Below are 27,717 nucleotides of genomic sequence, written 5' to 3'. Positions count from 1 at the left end.
GATATTAGGCTCCATTATAGTTCCTTGGGAAAATTGCTACTGCACCTAGTGTGGGGAATGTTATAGTATTGGGGAATGCTGTCTATTTTGCCCCTGTGCCTTAGGTCTGGGGTCCTCCTCCTTGTCCTTTTGTAGTGAAAAAGAGAAATTGTATTTGAAGAATGTTGCATCGTCTGTTATTCATAGCTTGAGTCCTTAGTAAAATAACCCAAGTTCCCAAGGGTTGCAGCTCTTCCATTCTTACTAGACCAGGTGTTGGTGATGAGGTTCTAGTATCAACTAACATACTTTTCCAGACTCACTAATAGCCTCCAACACTTTAAGCCTTGGTGCTGAGTCTCAATCAGAGGTCCAGCCTCCCTACTCTCAAAGGGTCCTGTTTTCCTTTTTTGCAATCTGATCTTTAAGCATAATTCCTGTGCTCAGACAATCTGTTACGTCTCTAGATATAGAGCTCTGGTGGTCTGAATTCCATTCCCTTTTGCCCGAATCTGTTTCAACCCTTATATGCAAAGAGAGGAAACAAATAGACATAGAAAAGTTAAATGCCCATGGCCACCCATGAGTAGCATCCAAGCTGTGATATGGCCCAGCCAAAATGTCCAGTTATTTTAGGATTTTACACTTGACTTTTGGAACTACAGCTGCTTATATCTTCATATGATATCATCACTCCCCCAAACTTTTTTTAAGTTCCTTTGAAAAATATATTTAAACTGTGCTTCAAGACAAAGAGAAGGATGATCTTTACATTATGGAGACAAAAAGAAGCACAAGGATCAATGAGTGAGGACTCACTGGGGAGGTGCACTCATGGGCAGAGAGTCAGGGACTAGGTATATAGCTGGCACTTTTCCCCTGAATGTTATCTTCTGGAGATCTCTTCTGTTGCCACACTGAAGAGACTTGGGACATCTAAGGATAGTAAGCTCAGTCTTCATGATTGATCTTAGTGTAGAGGAAAGTATGGGCCTTGGAATCAAAGAGACCCAGATTAGTATCCTAATCCACCACTTACTAGCTTTGCTTTCTCAAACGAGTTACTTTGCTCTTTTGATCATTTGACCATTATTAAGTTGAAGAAAATACCACCTAACTCAAAGCATTGCAGGGAAGATTAAATGAGAATTGAGAGCTTTGAGCTTTGTCGTAATTAGAGTTCATTACCTTATAACTTGGTATAAGCTTTAATAATTGACAGATTGACTGCCCATGCTATCTTTTTTTGTTTTATTTTATTTCAGTAACATTGTATTATAACATTATATAGCTTTCAGATGTACATCATAATATATTTCGAATTCTGTGTAGATTAAATCATGTTCACCACCCAAAAACTAATTATAGTCCGTCACCACACATGTGAGCCTAATCACCCCTTTTTCCCTCCCCACCCCTTCCCCTATGGTAACCACCATTCCAATCTCCTTGCTATGTTTGTTTGTCATTGTTTTTATCTTCTACTTGTGAGTGAGATCATACAGTATTTGACTTTCTCCTTCTGACTGATTTCACTTAGCATAATACCCTCAAGGTTCATCCATGTTGTCACAAATGGCTGGATTTGCCAGCCCTACCCTCTGGCTTGTTGTCTCTTCCTCTTGGGAGTCATGGGCTTGCCATAAACTTTGCTCCCTGATAAGTGACTTGATGGGTGCTGAAGATTTAGATGAAGGTACTGTGATTTTCAGAAATCTCTATTTAAGTCGGTACACAAAATCTATATTCTTATCTCATTTGCCTTTAAAAGTAAACCAATATAGATAGAACTTTCTGACACACTTAAATGTTAGCTTGAGATCACTCAACTCATTTGCATGGATGACCTCTACTTGAACTCATTTCTCTGGAAATAAAAGTTTAGTGCACTACTAATTCAACTTAGAAAGTAATTGGAAGACTTCAGCAAATGAGAGAAATTCTAATTTTATAGGGACTAGGGACTTAATTCAAATGAAAAAAGCTTCATTGATGACATGAGTTAATTGTGCAGTTAACATGAAATAACCTCACCTAGCATTACAAAGACCAAAAGCATCAGTTTGCAGGTATCACTGATTAAAAGATTCTTTAATAGAAAATCACATTTCTTGAATCTTCTTTCATGTTGTGTATTAAAGGACACAGTCAACAGTCATTAGGGAATCTAATACTTTTCATAATATCTTATAGTAGAACCCTATTATAGCTCCGAAATCTAGGCATAAAGATAGTTTCTTCAGATTCCAAGATACCATACTATCTCTTTTGAAGAATCTTTACCTTCTGCCTCTAAATGTTGGAGATCTCAGAGCTCAGTCCTAGACCCTGTTATTTAATTACACACCTGCTTGGAGCTTTTATCCATTCCTCTGGCTGTTAATACCATTCATATACTACTGATACCTAAATACTCCATCTTTCCGAGGTTGAGTCATATATCAACCTGCCTACTTAGCATCACCACTTGCATGCTTCATAGTCATGTCAAAAGTAACATGTTTAAAATTAAATTCTCTCTCAGGTTGGGTTCCCTAGAAGCAGAGCTTCAGTCAGGGATTCTCAAGTGATTTAATGTATTGATATTGACTTAGTGATGTTTAAGTGATCTATTTGGTGAGTGCTATCAGAAAGGGAGGAAAACAGGAGAGGGTTAGGGAAAGGAGCTAGGTGAGACTAGCTTCAGCGTGGTCCCGTGGGGAAACTCTGGAGTGCAAATTGTGCACTAAGTTGGTCTCACCTTGAGGCAAGGAGGCTGGCCTTTAACAACCACATGTCAGGCTTCTGGCTCCCCAGGATTGGGAGGTTGGAGGACATAACTTTCCAAGTACTGTAGCTGTTTTACTAGGGAAAATTCTCCAGAGAAGGTGGCAGCTGTGAGCAATTAGCATCTAACACTCATGGCGTCTGAGGAATGGGTATATCTGCCAATACAGAAGGTATGAACAGGGTCCCTATAGTATCCACTATAGATTCTTAATTGATCTCTCAATATGTGGCCCAAGTTCTACCTACAGTTTATATCTGAAACCCACTCATATCACTCCAACTCTACTTCCAATACATAGGCCAAACTACTATCGTATCTTATCTAGGCTGGTAAAATGCTCCAACAGGTGCCCCTATGCCCATCCTTACTCATCAGCAATACATTGTCCTCATAGAAGCCAGAGTTGTTTTCTTTCTTTCTTTGTTTTTTTTAAACACAAATCTGATCACCTTCAAACTCTTTAATGGCTTCTTATTGCCTTTATAATTAATTTTAAATGGAAGGCCACAATCTAAAAGGCTCTGAAAAATTAGAACTCTGCCTCCACTGCCAACCCCATCAGAGGCCTCTCTCCCTCTGATTCTTCTGATGCTGCCCTTTGGTCCATTCCTAGATCATTAAAAGCATCTGCCCTGCGGCCTTCCCTCCTCCTGTTTCCTCTGGTGAGGATGCTTTTCAGATCTCTTTGTTTGATTGGCTCCTTCTCATCACTCAGGTTTCAAGTTCAAGGACACTTGCCTGAGCGGAGCCTCTCCTGACCTGCTTGGCTCATTCACAGCACTAATCACAATCTACAGGGTTGTTTGTCCTCTTGAAACATGACTGTTGAATGAGCCAGATGTGTTGTATAAAAGCAGAAAACACCTTTCTATTACCCTTGATCTCTTGACTCATTATCTTCCACAATGGATAATCCCATAGCTGCTTCTATTCCTACGAGATAGTAAAATTCCAATCCAGTGAAACATCTACACTTTAATTTCTTTGATTAAAGCTTTTTAGCTTCCCCAACTTGGGCCTGCCTCAGACTAGAAAGACCATATTGGACCAAGTGGGCATGATCAGCTTCTTTACTGTTTCCCTTAGCTTGCATTCCCCTCCTGCCCGGATCCGACTGTGTGGCTCCCTGTGTCTTGAGGATTGGAGCAAAGATAGAACTAGGGTAGGCATGGAAGGACTTACTTCACTTGAGCAATAGTAACCTGGCATCAGGGCCTTCTGTGTGTGGTAGGCCTGACTGCTGATATTCTTTCTCAGTTTGGAGACTCCCCATCTGCAGTTTTCTGACACAGTTAATGGCTTAGATGCTGGTTGATTACTCCTTTGACTCCTGGCTTCTTGTGGGCTACTCCCCCAAACAACTGTGTTGAGCTCACCTCTTTTGAGATAACCCAAATACAGAGCCCTTTTGCAGAGACTATTACTGGAGCAAGGAAAAGAATCCAGCTTTGCACTGCCAACTCCAGGGCACGCAAGACTGTCTCAGTCCATTTGGGCTGCTTTAACAAAAATACCATAAAGTGGATGGCTGCTAAACAACAAACATTTATTTCTCACAGTTTGGAAGCTGGGAAATGTAAGATCATGGCACGGGTAGATTCGGCGTCTAATGAGAACCCTCATCCTTGTTAACAGCCATCTTCTCAGTGTCTTCACATAGTGGAAGGGGAGAGGGATCTCTATGGGGTCTCTTTTATAAAGGAACTAATCGCATTCATAAAGGCTCCACCCTTATGACCTAATCCCCTCCCAAAGGCCCTGTCTCCAAATACCATCACACTGGGAATTAGATTTCAACATATGAATTTCCGGGAGCACACTCAGACCATGGCAAAGACTTTTCAATGAAACCTGCTACCAAAGGTTACACAAGGTCAGGGGCCTGCCCAGTGGCATAGTGGTTAGGTTCACGTGCTCTGCTTCGGCAGCCCAGGGTCCGCCAGTTTGGATCCTGGGCCCAGACCTATACACCGCTTATCAAGCCATGCTGGGGCAGGCGTCCCACATATAAAGCAAAGGAAGATGGGCATGGATGTTAGCTCAGGGCCATTCTTCCTCAGCAAAGAGAGGAGGACTGGTGGCAGATGTTAGCTCAAGGCTAATCTTCCTCAAAAAGAATTCAAGTTACACAAGGTCAGCTGGAGGCTTTCTGCCATGAGTAGTAAGATGTCAGACCCTATGTCTCTCAGACTTCTGCTTCCTGAGGATGAAACTTTCTGAGGATGAAACAGTCTGCTCCTCTGCACCCTGGGCTGCTTGCTGACAACACTCTGTCCGTTGCTCTTTACTCCCAGGCCTCTCTTGTTTCCTGTTCTTTATAGCCAGGAGGTGAGTGTTGGCAATACATGGCGGAACCAATTTTATCCAGTCTTCTTACACAGCCGACATAGAAGATCTAACACTTTGATTTAGAATTTGGAGTACTTTACTCCTACTGTTCTCAGTTTTAAGGCCTCAATGAACACTCCAAGATGGGGAGAGCCCCATTTAACCCCCTGTTATTTTTTTCTTTTTGTCTGTAACTCTCACCAGACTATATGCTGTTAAAGCTGAGATCTTGTCCCCCTGGTTCTCTGATGAATCCTCAGCTCCTTGCCTACTTCCTAGCACACGTCTGTGCTTAGTAAATATTTGTTGAGTAAATTAATACTGCTATGTATATAAACTTTTTTTTCTTGCTTAGTTCTTTTATCTATAAAATTTATTTAAAACTTAACCCTAGGATGAGGGAGACAAGAGAAAATATTATGCAGCATACAGAAAAAAGAGTAGGGGACAGATGTTTAGATTATAACCTTTATTTTTTATTTAGGATTTGAAGGGTCTCAGAAACCTGTCACTATCAGAGATTTACAACCCCTCACTGTTTCCCCATGGGTCTTTTGTTTAAAATGTTGTATTTAAACTGTTTAGTACTTTCTTTTCTACCCCAGTTCTTGGTAAATTCTTGCCAAGTCGTTCATGTCTACACCTGCTGTCCTCAGCAGAGCTGTTCAACATGAAGTCGTCTGTGGAGTTTGCAAGGCAAGAGGCCCTTGCTCTCCTGGGGTGGGTATCAATCTCACCAACATCGTCCCACTTCATATACTCCTGCCTCACTCCCAGGAGTTCAGAGAGCCACAGTAATAGCTCTGTCTTTACAGGAGGCAGAAGAAAGAGAGTTACCTGGAAAAATTTCTCTATTATTGGGTGATCAATACATCATAGTTATTATCATAATTATCATTTTTGTTATTACAGTCATGCACCGCATAATGATGTTTTGGTCAATGATAGACCACATATACAATGGTGGTCCCTTAAGATTAGTGCCATAGAGCCTTAGATGTATAGTAGGCTATACCATCTAGGTTTGTGTAGGTACACTCTGTGATATTCGCAAAATGATGAAATCACCTAATGATGCATTTCTCAGAACATATCCTGTCTTTAAGTGATGTATGATTGTATTATTATTATGTTAGCAAGCCATCCTGCCAGGTCTTTTTTTTTTTTTTTTTTTAAAGATTTTATTTTTTCCTTTTTCTCCCCAAAGCCCCCCGGTACATAGTTGTGTATTCTTCGTTGTGGGTTCCTCTAGTTGCGGCATGTGGGACGCTGCCTCAGCGTGGTCTGACGAGCAGTGCCATGTCCGCGCCCAGGATTCGAACCAACGAAACACTGGGCCGCCTGCAGCGGAGCGCACGAACTTAACCACTCGGCCACGGGGCCAGCCCCCTGCCAGGTCTTTTATGTAGTCAGAGTAATGAACCTCCTTGCAGTGCCACTTTCCTTTGTCAGCACATATTGTTTCTCCAGCTAAATAAGCAAACTAGTGTGTACTTTCATGGTTGGAGTAAACAAGTTTTGCAAAAAACGTTCAAAGGAAAAGGTGTCCATCAAGAAGAACTGGAGATTCCACCCTGGAAGCTCAGCCATCTGATGAGAGGGCATCTAGCTTTCCTGAGGGGCTCCTTCTGTGTCAGGTAATAATTTTGCCAGAGTCAGTGCAGGTGAAAATGCTGTGATTGGATGCTTGGAAAAAGGGCAAGAGGAAAAAAGTATGTGAAAAATCTAATAAATTAAAAGCCAAACAAACAAGGATTTGAGTAGGACAAGGATAAAGCCCAGTTCTGAATTTGTTTCCTAGGTTCTTCCAAAACTAGTGGGAAAAAAAAGGAATGTAGGAAGAATTATTTCAAAGGAGGTCTGTGGCCACCGTCAAGTTTATTATCAAGGTAGGTGAATATTGGGCCTTTTTTGAGACGGGCAAGATCTGAAAGAAGGATGGAAAATCACTGAAATTCCATTACAAATGGAGAGCGCAGGCTATAACCAGGAAGTCCTAAGAGTTCTGGTAAAATATCTAGAAACTAAGGGGCACCCACAGTTCTGGATTAAGTGCAGACATAGTCTCTTCTTTCCTGAAAAATATGTGGCAATGATACCTCATCTTTAAAGAGTATAGTGAGGGTTGGGTTCCCCCTGGTGAGAAGAGTTTTCCTTGATTTATATCACTCTTTTATCTTCCACCTCTTGCAACTATATCAACATACCTAATCATGTGACCACTGATGTGCTTTCATGTGATTGTTGGCCCAACTTTGTGGATGCAAGGCTGAGAAAGCTGCCAACAAATGTTTACACTTTACACATGGTACCTTAATTTTGTTTTCACAATAAACTTTGTCACACATCCTTCTAACATACTTCTAGCATCTCCCTGGAGCCTGATTACTCAGATCTGTATCCTGGTTCTACCCAGTGCCTCTGATGGCTGCCCATATGGCAAATTTGTGCAGATTTGAAAAAGGTGTACTTTTCTCAAAAAGTGTCATAATACACTGATTTGGTTAGAATAAAACACTTTACTGCCATCTTCCGGAAAATTATCGTGTTCAATATACAAGTCTACCACGACTATAAATGGGAGGGGTGGGCCCTTAGATAGGACCCTTTTCCACTGTACAATATGCAAAACCGCCTTAATTCTGCTGTTTTTTAGCTATGTGAGCTTGCACAGTTATTTGACTTCTCTCTGCTTCTGTAAAATGAAGCCAATAATAGAGTTCTGTGGATTAAATTAGTTAACACATAAGTACCTAAGAATACTTAGGTACTTGACAAATAGGAAACATTCAATAAGTACAAGTTATAATCATTATTACTGATGAGGAAATAGACTTTGATTAAGCTGCTTCCTCAAGGATATTCAAATGGTAAAGGAGAAGGTGGGATATGAATTGGCTCAGGTTTCTCTCACCCGAAATACATCTTCTTGCCCCCTCTTAATGCCAACTCCTGTGTCAGAGATGTGGCCTATGATCAAATAGCAAAAACTTTGTTTCAACACTAAGTTTTAACTGAACGGAAAATAGCTGTGTGATAATCTGTTACTAGATGGGGTGGTATAGACATACATTCTATTGTTTGCATTTAAATTTTCAAAAAGTGAGCAGTTGCCTCCAGAAAATCCTGTGGGTGTGCTCAGTTTGTAGTTCCTTTCTGTTATCTAACTTATAAAGACAGTGTCCAATATCTACTACCCAGTTTGGGACCTACTGTAATTATAACCCTTATGATATGATCTTTTAGAACTATGCTTAATAGCCCTTTTGAGAATTTATGGATTCTTGACAATCAAAGCCCCAGTCATGGGAAGGAAGTCTGCAAACAGCTGTGAACCCTGGGACGGGATGGGAAACAGTTCCAGACCAGACCTCTCCCCTGACGTGCCCTTAGAGACAGAGGAGACGGCCCCTGTGGGCCATGAAGCAGCTTCATAGCACTGGAGGCTCTTCTCCTCTTAGTCCTCCTCCTCCTATCCTAACTTCCTGCCAGTTCCCCTCTGACGGAAGACCCCTACCTCACCCCAACCTGTTCAGAGTAAGCTTGGCTGTACTTTATATCCTAAGAATCCCCATATGCACCTTCAGATCTTCTGGGACAATTAACTTCTGACAGCTAGAGATGAACACAATCCCATCTTGTGTGCCTGTTTGTGGAGCTGCTCTATATCAAAAAGGGTGGGGAGGCAGTGAAGGGAAATGATGACTACCCCCTGCAGGCAGTTTTCTAAGGGCCTGTGCTGTGTCTGCTGGCACATGCTTATGGTTGGGTTTGGTGAAGGAAGGCATTGATGGAAGATTGGAGGTCAGTGGGAAGAAGGGAGAAGCTGCCAGTTGTCTGCCTATGGCAGGATTTCCAACAGCAGCTGCTTTTCTTCTGTGCCTCCAGCAAAACCTGCAATGAACTACCTTGGCTCCAGCTTATACCAGGTGACCCCCTCCCCAGGGCTCAAGTGACAATACTCCTTTCTGTCCCTTCAAACCTGGGATTATAGGGGCCTATTGCTCTTGCTCATCTCTGGATTGCTTCCCTCTGTACCGAGTGGCTTCATAGCATCCTCTCTTTACTCTATATAAGTTTGGAACCAATTCCTTGTGTTCGTTTTAAATACTCAGAGTGGTTCCTGTTTTCCTGCTTGCACCCTGACTGATAGAGGCTGGCTTTAGAAAAGGTGGTTGTGGGATAGGGGGTTAGATATGAGCGTAAACTCATGAATATAGTTTATAGAAAGGAAGAGTATGCTGTGAGGAATGGATGTGCTGCAGAAAATGATGCATATAAAAATAAGATGTTGTTGGCCCCTACAATGCTGCATTTCAGGAAGGAGGTTAGTACTTATCAGCCTAAAATTGGGCACCCATCACACCCAGCGCCTTACCACATCAAAACCATAGGCTTCTTCCACACAAGAATACAGTACTGGGCTCCCCTCTGAGAATTGCTTTGTGTTCAGTAAGGAAAGAACGGTCTCCTGCACTAAGGTAGCAGGCAAGAGACCTTGTGATACTCAGGATGGATGGTGGCGGGCGCAAACTTCAAATTAGTTCCTTGAAAGGGGTATTCCTAACACACATTTCACAGGGCCATGGTGTTTGTCCAGTAAAACATTAAGGATAAGCTATTTTGTTCAGTCCTTCTATAACTATTAGTGAATGCCCCATGCTGCTATATCCCATGCTATTCTAGGTACTGGGAATAGAGCAGTGAGCAAATAAAAAATACTCCATCTTCACAAAGTTTATAATATAGGGGTGCATGACAGAGGAGACATACCACAAACAAAATGTATAAGTAATATATATATAAACATGGTGATATATGTTATAGAGAAAATAATACAAGGGAATTAATAGTAAGTGTTGGAAATAGAGGGTTCCAATATTAAATAGGAAAGTCAGGGAAGATCTTCTTTAGAGTGGTATTTAAAGACCTGAAGGAGATGGAAAAGAGAGTCATGGATCTTCTGAGTAAAGAGCATTTGGGCGGAGAGTTGTGAAAGGGCTGACAGTGTCATATTGGGGTGGGGTATAGAAAAGAGAGAGGACTCAGGGAGAATACAAGGTTTCTGGCTACAGCCTCTGGAAGGATGGCATTCTTATTAATTTAAATGGAGCAAAGGTAAGATGGAGGAAGTTTGCTTTGAGTTTGGGGAGATTAAGAGCTTAATATTTAGACATGGTAAATTTGATAAGCCTGTTAGACATTTAAGAAGAGATGCCACGCAGATAGTTGCTTCTATGAATCTGTAATTCAGAAAGAGATCTTGGAGTTGTTAGTATATCAAGAGTGCTTAAATAAATTAAAGCCCCAAGAGAATGAGAGTGAGCATAGAAAGGAAAATAAAAGGCCAAAGATTGAGTGCTTGGAACTCCAAAATTAATAGGTCAGGAAAATGAGAAGGAACTCAAAAAGAACCTGTATTAGTCAACTTTCTACAGAGAGACAGAACCAATAGGATTTATATAGAGATATATAGAGAAAGAGATTTATTGTGGGTGATTGGTTCATGCAATTATGGAGGCTGAGAAGTCCCACGATCTGCCATCTGCAAGCTTGCGGCCCAGGAAAGCCAGTGGTGTCATTCCAGTCCAAACCCAAAGGCCTGAGAACCAGGGGAACCAGTGGTATAAGTCTCAGTCTGAGTCTGAAGGCCCAAGAACCAGGGCAAGAGAAGATGGATGTCCTAGCTCAAGTAGAGAGCAAATTTTCCCCGTTGTACATTTTGTTCGGTTCAGGCTCTCAACAGATTGGCTGATGCCCATCAGCATTTGTGAAGGCCATCTTCTTTACTCAGTCTACCTATTCAAATGCTAATATTTTTCAAAAACACACCTAGAATGATATTTTACCATCTATCTATGCATCCCCTTAGCCCAATCAAGTTGACGTACAAAATTAACCATCACAAAACCCTTAGACATAGTGACAAATGAGGTGTGGGGCAAAACATGAGAGGAGAGTGTCCTGAAAGTCAAGTGAAGAATGTGTTTCAAGATAGAATGTGTCAAATGCTGATAATAGATGTAATAAGGTGAGGACTAAGGGCTTACCTTTGGATCTAGTCATCTGGAGGACACTGGTGATACTGAAAACAGCAGTATCAGTGGAGTAGTATGGATAAACACAGAATGAGCTTAAGGGAAAATGAAATGACATGAAAGTGAATGACAGTGAGTATAGAAAACACTTTTCAGGAGAGTTTCTGTAAAGGGAAAAGCAGAAATAAATGATAGCTAGAGAAGGAAGTAGAATTTGTTTAGAAGAAATTTTTTAGGTAGGAGAATAAAAGTTATTATGCTGATAAGAAAGTTATAATAGAGAAAAGAAAATCATGGTTCAGGAAAAAGAGGGGATAATTGCTGCTGCAATGTCTTTGAGCAGGCTGGAGGAGTTGGCACCTAGGACACAAGTAGAGGCACTGACCTCTTAGCTAAGAGCTAGGACCATGGACAGTGCATCCATGTGCCAAGAGAGAAGGCAGAATATAGGGACACAGATGCAGGTAGGGGAGTAGATGTGAAGGGAGTTTGCAGAAGTTCTCTTCTGGTTGCTTTTATTTTCTCAGTAAAATATGAAGCTGAGGAAGAGGAACTAAGTCATCAACTAAGAATGAAGGATGGAGAAAGAGATATTGGAGATTTCAAGCATGAAAGAGTCTACTGGTAAAGTGGGAGAGAAATGGATGTGGAGATATAATTTCCAGTTAGCATTAAGAGTCCACTTGAGATTAGTGGTCATGAATTTAGAGTGAAGCCATTTATCATGATTTTATGCTTTTCTTTAGTCATGTTCAGTAGCATAGTTGCAGGTCTGGAGTAGACAGAGAATTGGGTTTAACGAGGGCTGTTTTTTGCCTATGATGAAGCTATGCATATGTGCAAGGGAGGGATTATAACTATTGGTCACAGAATTAAGGCTGGATAAGAAGGGGAGTGAATCCAAGATGGGTCAGGAAAAGTGCAACGTTGATATAATTGATAGATTTTTAGGTCCTGATGAGATCAAAGGTAGACTGAAGAACAGATACTGGAAGGAGTGGGCTGGAAAGATAGCAGGTGGTGGTTAGAGTATGATGCTGGAAATAGAGAATATGGAAGGGATGTAGTTCAGGTAATGACAAAGTATATGGTATAATTATGGGATCAAATGGCTGAGGATCATAGGAAGAGAGGAGCTCAGGGACTGAGAAGCCAGATAATTAGAAGGATCATATTAGATTAGAAGGACATTGAAATCACCAAGGATCTGGAGTGATATAAAAGAAAGTGACAGTGAAGCAGGATCAAAATCGTGAGAAATTAAGAAGTGACCTCTTCTGCACAGTAAAATAAACCATCAACAAAATGAAAAGGCAACCTACTGAATGGGAGAAAATATTTGCAAATCATATATCTGATAAAAGATTAATATCCAAAATATATAAGGAACTTATATAATTCAACAGCAAAAAAACAAAAATCCAATTAAAAAATGGGCAGACGATCTGAATAGACATTTTTCCAGAGAAGACATACAGATAGCCAATGGGTCCATGAAAAGGTGCTCAACATCACTAATAATCAGGGATATGCAAATCAAAACCACAATGAGATACCACCTTACACCTCTTAGAATGCTTATTATCAAAAAGACAAAAGATAGCAAATGTTAGCAAGGATGTGAAGAAAAGGGAACCCTTGTGCACTGTTGGTGGGAAAGTACATTGGTGCAGTCACTATGGAAAACAGTATGAAGATTCCTCAAAAAGTTAAAAATAGAACTACCATGTGATCCAGCAATTCTCCTTCTGGGTATTTATCCAAAAGAAATTAAAACAGTAAACTTGAAAAGATATCTGTACCCCCATGTTCATTACAGCATTATTTACAATAGCCAAGACATGGAAACAGCCTTAGTACCCATCGATGGGTGAATGGATAAAGAAAATGTTGTATATACACTAAGAACGAAGTACTAGAAAGAGAAATTAAGAATACAATCCCATTTACAATTGCAACAAAAAGCATAAAATACTTAGGAATAAACTTAACCAAAGAGGTGAAAGATCTGTACACCAAAAACCATAAAACATTGTTGAAAGAAATCGAAGAAGACACAAAGAAATGGAAAGATATTCTGTGCTCTTGGATTGGAAGAGTTAACATCGTTAAAATGTCCATACTTCCTAAAGCAATCTATAGATTTAACTCAATCCCTATCAAAGTTCCAACAACATTTTTCACAGAAATAGAACAAAGAATCCTAAAATCTATATGGAACAACAAAAGACCCCGAATAGCCAAAGGATGCCTGAGAACAAAGAACAAAGCTGGAGGTATCACACTCCCTGATTTCAAAATATACTCCAAAGCCATAGTAACCAAAACAGCATCATACTGGCACAAAAACAGACACACAGATCAATGGAACAGAATCGAGAGCCCGGAAATAAACCCACACATTTATGGACAGCTAATATTCGACAAAGGAGCCAAGAGCATATGATGTAGAAAGGAGAGTCTCTTCAATAAATGGTGTTGGAAAAACTGGACAGCCACATGCAAAAGAATGAAAGTAGACCATTCCCTTACACCATGCACAAAAATCAACTCAAAATGGATTAAAGACTTGAATGTAAGACCTGAAAGAGTGAGACTTCTAGAAGAAAACATAGGCAGTATGCTCTTTGACATCGGTCTGAGCAGCATATTTTCAAGTGCCATGTCTGACTGGGCAAGGGAAACAAAAGAAAAAATGAACAAATGGGACTACATCAAACTAAAAAGCTTCTGCACAGCAAAGGAAACCATCAACAAAACGAAAAGACAGCCTAACAATTGGGAGAACATATTTGTAAGCCATATATCAGATAAGGGGTTAAAATCCAAAATATGCAGAGAACTCATAGATCTCAACAACAAAAAAATACCAACAACCCAATTAAAGAATGGGCAAAAGATATGAACAGAGATTTCTCCAAAGAAGATATATGGATGGCCAACAGGCATATGAAAAGATGCTCAACATCATTAGCTATCAGGGAAATGCAAATCAAAACTACAATGAAGTAGCACCTCACTCCAGTCAGAATGGCTATAATTAACAAGACAGGAAACAACAAGTGTTGGAGAAGGTGTGGAGAGAAAGGAACCCTAGTACACTGCTGGTGGGAATGCAAACTGGTGCAGCCACTATGGAAAGCAGGATGGAGTATCCTCAGAAAATTAAGAATAGATCTACCGTATGATCCAGCTATCGCTCTGCTGGGTATTTATCCAAAGAACTTGAAAATGCAAAGGCATAAATATACATGCACCCCTATGTTCACTGCAGCATTATACACAATAGCCAAGACTTGGAAGCAACCTAGGTGCCCATCAAGGGACAAATGGATAAAGAAGATGTGGTATATATACACAATGGAATACCACTCAGCCATAAGAAATTATGAAATCCGGCCATTTGTGACAACATGGATGGTCCTTGACGGTATTATACTGAGTGAAATAAGTCAAATACCGTATGATCTCACTCATAAGTAGAAGATAAAAACAACGACCAACAAACACATACATTGGAGATTGGCTTGGTGGTTACCATAGGGGAAGAGGGGAGGGCAAAAGGTGTGATTAGGCTCACATGTGAGGGGATGGACTAGAATTAGTTTTTGGGTGATGAACATGACGTAATCTACACAGTTTCAAAATATATTACAATGTATATGTGAAAGCTATAAATTGTTATATTCCAATGTTACTGCAATTAAAAAATAAAAAATTTGAAATAAAAAAATTTTAAAAATAAAAATAAATAAATAAATGAAAATGTTGTGTATATATAAACAAAGTAATATTATTCAGCCATAAAAAGAAGGAAATCTTGCCATTTGCAACAACATGGATGGACCTTGAGGGCATTTTGCTAAGTGAGATAAGGAAAATAAAATGAGCTCGTAGATACAGAGATCAGATTGGTGGTTGCCAGAGGCAGGGGATCGGGGGGTTTGGGGGGGACTTCGAAAGGAGTAAAGGTGGCCAAAAGGTACAAACTTCAAGCTATAGAATAAATGTCATAAGAATGCAATGTACAGCATGGTGACTGTCGTCAATAATACTGTATTGTATATTTGAAAGTTGATAGGAGAGTGGATCTTTAAAGTTCTTATCACAAGAAAAAATTTTTTTTAACTATGTATGGTGACGAATGTGTTCTAGACTTACTGTGGTGATCATTTCCCAATATTTACAAACATAGAATCATTATGTTGTACGCCTGAAACTAATAGGTTATATGTCAATTATATCTCAATTAAAAAAAAAAGAAGTGGTCTGTGTATGAGTTGATAACTACAGCAAGGAGGACTGGTTTGTGGAATAGCCTGATCATCTGAGATTCAAAGTCGAGTATTTCCATGGAGAAAGAAGAGAAAACAGGAAGGAAGGAGCAATGAGGGGATAAGAGGACAGCCATCCCTCCTGCCAGCCCAGTGTGTGAGAGTGCAGAAGGGCTAACAGCTTTGGTTTGAAAGGGCCGTGGGGGAAGTGGTATCCTCAAGAGAGAGTCAGAGTCTAGAACATAATGTATCTAATTATAATGGACCAGGAGTTTTATAAGTCACAGAGGAAGAGTTTTAGGAATTGAGTGGTTAGATGATCAGAAAAGGATTTAACGGGGTTTAAAGTATAGAGAATGAAGAATAGACTGTGTGGTTTTCTTTTGTTGAAACTTTGACTTTCTTTACCTACTGACTTATAGCTTTGTCTAATTATGGAGTGACTAATTTCTTCTCATGAGGCAAGGTGCACAGGCATGAATACATATGTAGTGGGTTGTATTTAAGAGATAATCTTCCCTGGGCTGTGAAGCACTATACCTAGGAGATAGGGTATAGAAATTGGGTGGAAAGCAGAGTTTGGCTCAAGATGGTGAGATCTCTATAGATTGAGAAATTTGCATGGAACTGGGAAGAAGGGGTTATTACAATGTAAGGTACCAGATCTGAAATTGAGCCTGTCTTATTATCATGGGAATGCTCCTTCCACTGTCACACTAAGGACAATATGTCATGCCCCAGTATTGGTAATATAGAGTTCAAGGATGGGAGGAGGAAGAAACTGACTTACATAGATTTTGAGTCCTTACATGAGTGACAGATACATATTTTGAAAGTCACAAAGGCAAAATTTTAATTTATTTTTCCACAAATCAGACTTACTTTTTGTCTATTTCAACTTCATTTCCACCTAATGGTGACAAATGTAATCCTGTCACTTTTAGGCAAATTCAGATGAATAATAGATTATTTAGTCATTTCATGTAGAAGCTCAAATTCAGACACTTTTTCTCTATCTATCCTTCTCTCTAGTGTCAACACTAGAAGTTTGGGGTAGGAGAGGATTTAAATTCATTGGGAGAGAAAGCCAGTGCTTACATTTGATCTGTATAGTTAAAGTGATGTGAGCAAACATGGTACCATGGTCTCTGTCAGCAATGCATCATGATCACTGTCATCCGCTGGGCTCTCACTGGCTTCCAGTCCCGCTACCCAAGCAGCCCTCTATGATTGCGTCTCCACATCATCAGTATGAGATCTGTTGAGGACGAGTGGCCGTCTCTCAACCCTTGCACCCATTTGGGTGGTAGTGCGGGGAGTGGATAGGGATCTTAGGAATGCTTGCTCAAGCCACTCTCGAACCTATGGGAACACATATTGGTGTGTGGTGTCCTCTGTTGCCTTCTCTTGTTCTTACAAACTTAGTCACTAGAAGTGACAGTTTTACTCTGCAGTAGCCACCCATGATTGCAGAAAGATTACTCCATGATGTTTGCTGTCTCCCTGGGCTTGACTGAGAGTGGAAGACCCAGACACACTGTATTATCAGACCCTTAATTTAAAATGGATTTTCTGTGTTACCTCACATATCTGACATAGAGTTGGGCATATGTGTTTCACCCTAAACCCTAACAACAAGAAGAATTCTCTCTTAGGTCTAACATTCTTAAGTTTCCGATAACTGTACCCCCTATTCTTAGTTCAAACCATCTTTAGTTGGTGAAGACATGGGAGGGTGGCCAGGGCAGGGAGAGGAGATCATTACATGCTGTAGTCATGTGCTTCATCCCTGGAGCAAGACATCTGATGCTCTTGTTCTTTGGTTCCCCATGAGGAAAAACCTTTGGGGATATTGTTTGATAAGACATATCGTAGGTTTTTATTTTCTCCTGAATTATCTATTTTTACTTTAGTGAAAAGCTTGAGTGCTTGGGTTGATAAATGAAATAACAGACATGGCAATTGGCAAACTCTTTGAAAGAAAGGTGCTATACAAATGGAAATAACTGTTTTAAATTCTTGAGAATGAGAAAGAGAGAATGAGCAGATGGCTCGTCATGCTTTCATTGGCTTTCAGGTTGGTTCCAAATGGCAAACTATTGCCTGGGCAAATATTTGGAATCAAAATGACCCTACTCCATTTGTTCAGAATATTTCAGTACTCTGTATACTATGCAAGTCATGTTCACCATTATAAAAGGACATAAAACTTGCTAGGAAAAAAAAAAATCTGTGATTTATTAGAGCACTAGGATGGAGTTTGAAAAGAAAGCAAGTGAAGGAACAGATATCCATCACCAAATGGCAAAGAGGCTATCAGAGGAAGAAATGAGTCGAGTGCATTGTGGAATTTACAGTTAAGGTGGCAGAACTTTTATCTAGGGGGGCAAACTCTATATGCTTCATTGTTATAGGGACCAGAACTATTTTCAAATGAAAGGTTTATCTTGAATTATGGATTTTGTTCTAGATAAGTCAAAGAGAATATCATGTAATTTTGAGAGAACCAATTATCTTTATGACTAAATAACATTTACTCTTATTTTTTTTTTTTCTTTTTTGCTTTTAGTTAAACGTGATAGCACTGTGGTTTGGAATAGCTCTTGAGAATAAAAATAAGGCAGAATGATACATGAATGAAGAGCATCAGTCAAATGACTTGGACCCAAAAAGAAAGGAAGAAAAAAATTGAAGCATAGTTAATTAGTAGTATGAACTAAATTTTGGAGAGTGAGAACTGGATCTCTCAATGCACCAGTTTATTATTACTTGAGATTGACTTAAAAACAGACTGTGGCACAGCCTGTGCAATCAGATGGGCCTAGTCTGAATTCCCACTGTGCCACTTAATAGCTGTTTGATCTTAGGCAAATCTTAACCTGTCTTAGGTTCTACAACTTACCCAAGTATCAGTTTCTCCCTCTGTAAAATGGAAATATTAAGACCTACTTCATGATTTGCAAGAGTGCAATGAAATACATATTATATTGCTTAGCATAGTGCCTGGGATATAGATTTAGGATTTTGTAGCTCGTCCCTCCCAGTAAATTTGCTATGCAAAGGATTGCACTGCTATCTTCTGAACTATGTGAATTTTCATTCAAAGATGTTTGGGAATAAACTCAATAAAAGAGCCTATTTTCTCTGCTTTTCCCCACTTAATGACTGAGTAAAACTGAAGGCCCAGTATCCCACTGGAAGAAGGCTGAGACCTAGATATTAGAGTTTCCCTGAAAGAAAAAGCAGATTCATTCCTTGTGGCTATGCTTTGGTTGCACTCTCTCTAAGCAATTGTTTCATTCTGGCTGTGATTTTTATATTTGTCATTATTAGAAGTTGGGCAAATATAAATTAATCCACCACATCCCAAGCTAATGGTCATTCCTGAAAGTAGAATCTGTTTATTCTCCTCATGTTGTGATGGATCCTAGAAAAGGGCATCGCGTGGGAGAATGGGAGTGGGAGGAGTCTGTAAAGAAAACAACAAAAAAGCACAATGGAGTTGCTTCCAGATCCTGCTCAAATGTGTCCTGTCCATGAAATCTGTTTCTTTAATCCTCTACTAAGAACTAATTGCTTTACATTCCCTCAAGTCATTTCTACAGCTCAATTTTGCATTTATGTCTCACTTTATCTTGTATTACGTTTGTTTTCTTTCTTGTCCGTCTCCCTTAGCAGTCAGTAACCACTGTGAGAGCCAGTCTGAGTCTTCTCCTTCGCTGCCTGCTTTCCCATTGTCCCCAACATCTGGTCTCACACACAAGTGTCCAAATAAGGTCAGCCTCTATCAGTCATTCCCTCTCTTCAGAACCCCAAGACTTGACAGTCTTGGTTACTGTGATTGTATCCATGGAAATGCATGTTCTTAATTGGGGAACTGGGGAGATTTTTCAGGTAACTGTACTTATCTAATACCCCATTTTGAGGTAAGAAAGATGGAAGCTTCTGGAACCAGTTGCCCTGTAATGCAGAACGCCCTTTCTCGTGCTGCTGCCTTCCAGCCGCTTGGCTGAGAAATGCCACAGACTGGGAAAGCTCGCCTCGAAGCCAAAGCACATCTATTTACACAGTTGTGGCTGTTTCTATTTCAATATTACATTTACTTCTCCACAGCTCCTCTCCCTTCTCAGTAATGTTTTTTCAGTGCTCCACGTAAATTCTTCTATTTTTCAAATTATTGATCTGAAGGGGGCAGGCGTGGGGGCTCTTGCATGGAAGGAAAAATCACTTGGCATATGTAGTTGCCTTGAATGCCTGACATTTGAGTTTAGTTGTTACCCTCTGAAAAATTAAATAATGTCTTTTTAAGGCACAAAACTGGGACTGTTACAAACTCTGATTTACATAGCCATGGGTATCTGGGCAGGATCTGAACATATTTTTCTTGGTGGGAAATGATTATGTCTTACAGAGATGCTTTTAATACTATTGTGCACAAGCCAGCAGACCTCTGTTCTTTTTGATTGGAAAATGTAAATCACACTTAAGAACTGTTCCAAAAGGAGTCCTGAGCTTAGTCCTTGGATGCAAAGTTGCAGCTCACTGCAGATTCTGATAGTTGAGTTACAACTCACTAAAAATCAGGGGTTTAAAATGGAAGCGCTGACAAACCTTCAAGCCAGGGCAGCACAAATGGTGCCTGGATAATTTATAGTCTACAGGCAGCTCTTGGGTTTATTATCACAATGACAAATGCACTGTCATTGTTAATAGGATATTTCCCAGCAAGGGCTTCTTGTTATGCAAGCCAGGTTCGGTATGTCATGCAGCATGATAGCAATAAAGTCTACAAGAATTTGTAATGAACTTCAATTACTAATAGATTATGGTTAATGGGAAATATGTGCAGTAAAGATATGGGTTTTTATATGCGCCTTCTGGTATTCTACAAGGCAATGATTTATGCTACAATTTATGTTAACATTTTCTACTACGAAAAGGCCCAATTTGGTAGAAAGCCACTTCATCCATAACAAATATTTAAGATAATTTTGCACGTAATATAAATGAAAGTATAAAATTAGATATTAATCTATTTAAGTTTAGCATTTTTATTTTTATTGAAAATGGAGGCTTTTTCTCTTCTGAGTAGTACTGTTGGTTAAAAATTCTTGCTATACAACAAAAGCATGAGATATATTGATGTCTTTGAGTTAAAAGTAAATTTTGTATGTTAATTTCTTTGTTTAGCTTCCTGCTATAATTAAGGACCCAGTTAAGATTTGATATATACTAGTGTCTTGCTTATTTAAGTATTATTTCAAATTAAGAAAACCCACAAGTATTCATGTTAAATTAACATAAATTTGTAATCCACATCACAATTCCTCTCGCTATAGAGATTGAGAGCTGTGATATAAGTGTGGAAGTGCTTATATAAATGACTTTTGTTTATATGAAGTGTGTGTGTGTGGCATACACTCAGACACACACACATATATGGTCTATATACATATATATACATTTATAAAAACTGACAAAATTGAAAAATGCTAACCACAGCTTAGACAATTATACACCAAAAAACAAAATTCAATAAAATTAAAACACAAAAAAAGAAACAATTCACCAAAAGATTTTGAGTTAAATTATAGTGAATTTTGAATTATGAAAATAGAGTAGGCACAATCATGGGAATCCATTTGAAAGCATTTATCAAGTGCGCGTGTGTGTGTTTGTAACAGCTAAGATTTGTAAAAAATTGGTCTTTAAATTCATAAAACATGTTTTTAATGTTCTTCCTTTTCTTCTAATCCATGAGTTCATTTTTTTTATAAGTCCTATATGATATCTCACAAATGGTGGGTATGGACATATGAACACCTGTGCATTTACTACTGTCCTTACTTGAATAACCTTTGAACCGTGGTTTTTCCCTCTGATGGATGATGGAGCTAAGAATGAATGAGAGGCCTTGGCATCTAAGAGTTAGGCTTGGGGTTGGCCCAGTGGCATAGTGGTTAAGTTAGCACACTACGGTTTGGCGGCCCAGGATTCGTGGGTTCGGATCCTGGGCACAGACCTAGATACCACTCATCAAGCTGTGCTGTGGCCGCGTCCCACATACAAAATAGAGGAAGATTGGCACAGAGGTTAGCTCAGGGACAATCTTCCTCAAGCAAAAAGAGGAAGATTGGCAATGGATACTAACTCGGGGCCAAGCTTCCTCACCGAAAATAATAAAATAAGAGTTAGGCTCTTGGTCTTTGGAGAAGAAACCCAACTCTGCCGCTTCTTAGCTTACGCTGTGTACAAATCCATCTAAACCTATCCAAACTCAGTTTTCATCTAAAAACTGAGAATAATACGTAAAGAATCCCTTTTTATTTTGAAAATTAAATGTAATTACATGTCAAAATTTTGTATAGTACCTGACACATAAGTGCTCAGTTCATCTCAGATATTTTATTATTTGCAGCATTTAGAGAAATATTGTCTAGGTACATCAGTGAATGACAATATGTCTACAATTATTCTATTATGATTATTATCGATATTCCTTACAAGCTTCAGTACCTTATAGGTTTCGAGGCTCTGGTGAGCCAGAGAATCATCTGGTTGATCTATAAAAAGTCAGATTCCTGGGCCTCACACATGGTTCAGATCTAGAGTAGAACCAAGAAATTTGCATATTTAATTAGCCTCCTAGGTGATTCTTCTACCTACTGACACTTTAAAAGCAGTGTTTGGGTATGATTTACAGCATTTGTTGATATTCATGTCTCCATAACTTGTTGAAACAGAACTAAATACTGTGATGAATAAATAAGTCATCTCCTAGGTGAGTATTTGACATCACGCAGGTTAAACATCTAGAATTCAGGTGATTGATAAAATGGGTACACTTTTTATCTTGGTATTTTGCCCTATTTGGAAAAAAATTTTTTTTCCTCAAAAATAGTGACCCATGCTCCTAGACCCAATAGAACCTATGTTGTATTTTCCAAAGTTTTTCTCTTATTTTCTCAGTGTTCCTTTTGGCCTGGTTTATAGATTAGAAAAAAGATTCTGAAAAAGATGGGAAAGACTTGGGTCTGATTACCCTACTTGTTGTAGTCAGGGCATAATCTTTCTCCCAATAAGTTAACATTGTACACAGTTGATAGAATGTTGTTTCTCTCTCATATAACAGTCTATGGGTAGGCAGTCCACCCTGAGGTGGCCACTCGGCTCTTTCAAGTCCAGGGATCCAGCTTCTTCTACCTGTTGCTCTGCATTATCTATGGCATTGCTGCTCTTGTCTGCATGGTCTGAGATAGCTCACTATCACATTTGCATTCCAGTCATCCAGAAAAGCAGAAGAGGAGAACATACCTCTTCTTTTGTCAGCAGAACCCTCAAATTGTGTTACTTCTTCTCACATCCCATTGGCTGGAATTTAGTCATCTGACTACATGTAGCTCTAAGGGAGTATGAAATGTAGTCTTGCTCTGGGCAGCCATGTATCTAATTAAAAATTAGATATTATGTTACTAGAGAAGAAAAGGAGAATTGCTATTAGGAAACAGTCTCTGCCATGTTACCTTACAACTCTCTGGCCAGCTGGAGCTACACAGGCCTTATTATTTGCCATTACACAGTCTCTTTTTCTGTGGATACCCAATAACTGAGAATACGTTTACACAAGATCAAAATGATAGATCAATTCACTGGGATTGTCCTCCCCTGCCCAAGAGGTCAGGCCACAGCCATGTACGAGCTGCCCTTTGAAGGTAATACATTGTTGGATCAAAATTGACTAAGCCAGACAGGTGCTCTCTTTGTACCAGAGTCACCAGGTGAGATTAGTCCCCAGGAAATAGAGCGAAAATTCGGAGGCTAGGAGGTAATTACTATAATGAGGCTTTGAGAGTTAGGAGAGAAAGGAACAGAGAATCAACGAGTCACTATTAGAGGCAGCCAAGATGTGGTGGTTAAGAACATGGTCTCTGGGGTTCATCTGTGTGGGATGGAATTCTGGTTCCACCAGCCATGAGAATGTGGCGGAAGTTATATAAGCAACTTAAACCTCAGTTTCCATCTTTGTGAAATTGGGATAAAAATAGTAACTACCTCATAAGCATATTATGAGGATTAGATTAAATAATGTAACAGTGCCAAACACATCATAAGCCCTCAATAACTATTAACTATTATTAATGTGGAGTACTTAAAATTCTTTAAGGTTGGTTTTATTTAGCAAAGAATCTTCCTCCACGATCAACTCCTTTTCAAGCAGGAAATCTATAAATTAGAGAGACCAAAGAAAACACAGGGAAGCAGCTAAGCCTGGGAGCCAATGTTTACTCCAACTTTCCTAGGACACACAGATGGGAAACCGATGGGTTGCCAACTTTGCCCAAACAAATCCATCCCATGAGATTTCTTCTGAAGCAGTAAGCCCTCACTAATTTCCTTGTCCCATTTTCTGGATATCTTTTATAAAATTAGAAAGAGTTCAGATTCTTCTCCCAATCAGACCTGGAGAAGTAAAAATATTAATAAAAATAATAATAAACAAACCATAAAGGCTGTAAAGCACCTCCCATTAAAAGCTATTGTGGAGTAGATTAAGCCTCTTGGAAAACCTGCAGAACAGTAGCAATATCTTGCTAAATAAGCCAAGGCTGCAATGTGCTTGTGCTGATAATAAGTAGCATGGATCAACGGCCTCTTCTACAAAACCCTGGGATTTATGTCCAGTGTGCCTGCATCGGAAACTAGAGAATTAACTCCTGAAGCCCATCCATCAACACATGTAGAAAAAGGAATCACAGTATAGAAATGAAATTAGCATGAAATTAGTTAGCTGTAAGACATAAATAGAGGTACTGACATTTTCCTGCGTCTTCTGTATCAAATGTCTTTGGAGAACTCACCAAGCTTGGACTGTGGTTGATGGCCCCTGTGATTTATTTCAACATTTTCTACCCTGGGCAGGTTGTTTGCAAAGTCCTTCAAGTATCATTAAGACGAATCAGGAAACACAGATAATTCTTCAAGAGAAGAATATGATCATAGGAAGACGCTGCTTATACAGAATATCCACAATGTGTCATTGCAGCCTCCAGAACAGCACATCACTGTATTTATTAATCCATTGGTACAGAGATTATGGCAATCTGACATGGAGCCCTAATGAATTTTTGGCACGTTTGGAAATTGTGACTGTCGTTGCCCAGGGAGGCTCTTAAATCATCTCCCTTTTTACTGCAGTTGCCTTTTCATGGTGTATATCACATTGAGAAATGGGTTACACGATCTGTAGCTTTAACTACCCTGCATTAGTTGATCGCATACTATGGATGTGTATTGCACAGTGTATGAATCATAGGAGAACTAGGATGTGGGTGGCAGATAATTTAAACATGAAATTGATGATGCCTGGGACCTCGTAGGAACAGAGGTAGAGAAATAAAGGCAAAAGTCAAGGCAAATGGTTGGGATAACCCAGGTATTTATGACTAGATTAAAACAAACATTAGTGAAGCCTGGTGTTTAGAAAGAGTGCTAGTTCATCATTCAAGGAGTTGATTTTTTATACTACCCTTTGACCCTTCGACTGCTTCATCTTCCCTTTTGTAATCAGATCCCCTTCAGTGTGCAGACTGACATTTGAGGGCAAAGGCAATTTAGTTCTATAAAGTCTCACTCTTTTTAAAGATAAGCTGCATCTAAGATGAAAGAGGATCATAAATTTAATTTGCCTAATATGTAGACACATAGTGTGAAGTCAGAAGGTATAGGGTCTAGCTTAACACCTGTTACTAACATGCTTTGATTGCTGGGCTAAGTAAGCTGAACTAACTTGTCAGGATCTCAGCTTCCTCACTTTCAAAATGGGATAATCATCAATCTTTCAAACTCATTAAGAATCAGATGAGATCTTACATGCTGTTCTAACTAGGACATTTGAGAGGGCAGAGGCAGACACCCACAAGGATACCTTGGGGAAAAGGGTATTTGTCTTCAGGATAGACATAGAGAGGAGTTGGAAATGGTGAAGAGCATTACTTGAGGCAGCCAAAGCTCATCTCTCATTCAAAGGCCATGTGGTCTTATACTCCCGGCATCCCTCGTTCTCTCTTCAAGTCTGCTCCATTCCTCTCTTTCTAACTGTGGCATCCTAGTGAATTCCTCCCGCATTTGGCCCACAGTGCCTCCTCCGGACTTGAATCTATCTTATGACTTGTCAGCTCAGCTAATGTAGAAAGCCACCTAGCCTCCTGATTGTTCTTCAGATTTGTAAGCTCATTCCCACCCACATCAGGGCCTTTGTCCTTGCACTTCCTTCTTGAAATGGTCTCCCAATTCCTCACATGGCTTGCTCCTTCACTTCATTTAAATCTCTGTCCACAATCTTACCCTTTTAAAAATGTCTTCCCTGACTACTCCAACTAAAATTATACCCTCTGGTACCCTTTTCTCCTTATCTACTTTTATTTTCTTAACAGTGCCTATCACTATTTGGCATATATTTATTTTTTTGTCTGCTCTCCCAATAGAAATCTGGTTAGGGACGTTACAAACTTTGTTTTCTTTATTACAGTACGTTCCTTGCTTAGAGCAATGCCTCACACAGTAAGTATTGGTTGAATGTATATTTCATGAATGAGTGATAGAATCAAGGCCTAATTTCCTAAAATTTGTAATTCCAAATTTCTAGGAGAAGAACTAAAAGAATCCATTTTATATTTTTCTAGAGAAACCACTCCAGTTAATTTCTGGCCAGCCTATGAGTTGTCATCCTTGTCAGCTGCCCACCCTCAGACAGGGATGGGAGGGGGCCACTTCTCATGGTACAGAGAATAAGCACTTAGAGCATCAGGCAGGCAGATTCCCTAAGATGAGGCTTAACTGTCCCAGTCCTGGTGGCACCTTGGGCTTTGTGAAGCACCAGCTCAGCTCTAATAGACACGGAAAGGCCATATGCCTTTGGCTAGAAAGGTCAAGGAAGTAGGTTGACTCCTTTAGCTTCAGTCATAATTTTCCTTAATTTTAACTTTTTTTGTCTTCTTTGCATTTTATATTGAATTTTTATGAGCAATTAATAATCATAGTTAATATTTTTGAAATTCATCATGAGTCTGACACTTTATGAGTGTATTTATGTAGCTTAATTCCTGGAATCCTCATGACAATCCTCTGAGGCAAGAACTATGATTATCTTCATTTTGAAGATGAAGAAATGTGAGAATAGTAAAAAAATAAGTTGCCTGAAATCACCTAGCAAGTAATTAACAAAACCAGGATTTGAACCCAAGATTTCTGGTCTTGCCACTCCATCTAACAAGACTATTTTATACATTTATTCCCCTGTGGGGCTTAGCAAGAAGTCCTTGTTTTCTTAGAAATAATATTCTGATCAGATAAATACCTACAAATATGCTTTTAATATGACAAAATATTCTGTTAGCCTTCTTACTAAATAAACATTTTAAATACATTAAATATATATTTGGGTCTGTGCAGTTTCACAGACTTAAGATCTAGTATTCTGTGTGACCCTTGCATCTGTTTATATGGATGCACACCAGAAATTTGAAAATTTTTTTGCCCAGATTGGCAGAGCTTTCAATCAAGAAAGTTGCCAATTTTTATAAGCAAATATCAAGGTCTTCAAATACTGTGCTCCACCTAATGTTTTCTCTTTGGATTTTGGCAATACTCCCTAACAACAAATTTAAAAAAGGGCCAGAAACACTTTAAATAAAGTTAAGGTTTATATTAATACTAAGGGCAACAAACAGTTTTCTTGTGTTTCTTGAGATATGTTTACAATAAGAATATAAACACACAGGTGTAAGATAGATACTTGAGAAAGAATTCACTGAACACCATTATTGAGCATCTTCCATACGCATGGCACCATGTTAATCACTGGGAGATGTACAATGATGTATAAAACAACATTCCAATTCATGCTGCAAGCTTTTTTCAGAACCACAAGAACAAAGTTGAAAAGTCAATATGTGACTGCCACAAATCCTTTGTAATATCATGCAGTGCAGGCAGAAGCCAACAGTTCCATCCCTTGCACCTATGCAGCTTTACACCACTGACTGGTAGGTACTCATGAGGATTTTCTCTTTAAAAAATCTTGATTGTTCCCGTTACATTAAATTGAAGCAGGTGAGATTTTAAGGGCTATATAGAGATGCGAAAAGGGCCATATTTACAAATATCCATCTATAGACTGCTTTTCTTTTCTATCTTTAAGCGTGTGCTTTTTAGAAAAGGCCATAATTCGCCCTGTAGTCTTGATTTCCATCCTTTTGGTGAAGTTTTTTAAGATCATCATGGCCCATATCCATCAATTATGTGTGCCTCGTGTACTTCCTTTGTCAGT

This window comes from Equus caballus, chromosome 18 (genome assembly GCF_041296265.1).
Source record: "Equus caballus isolate H_3958 breed thoroughbred chromosome 18, TB-T2T, whole genome shotgun sequence".
Lineage (NCBI taxonomy): Eukaryota > Metazoa > Chordata > Mammalia > Perissodactyla > Equidae > Equus > Equus caballus.
The sequence above is the reverse complement of the archived record's forward strand: the minus strand, read 5'-3'. Positions refer to the sequence as shown.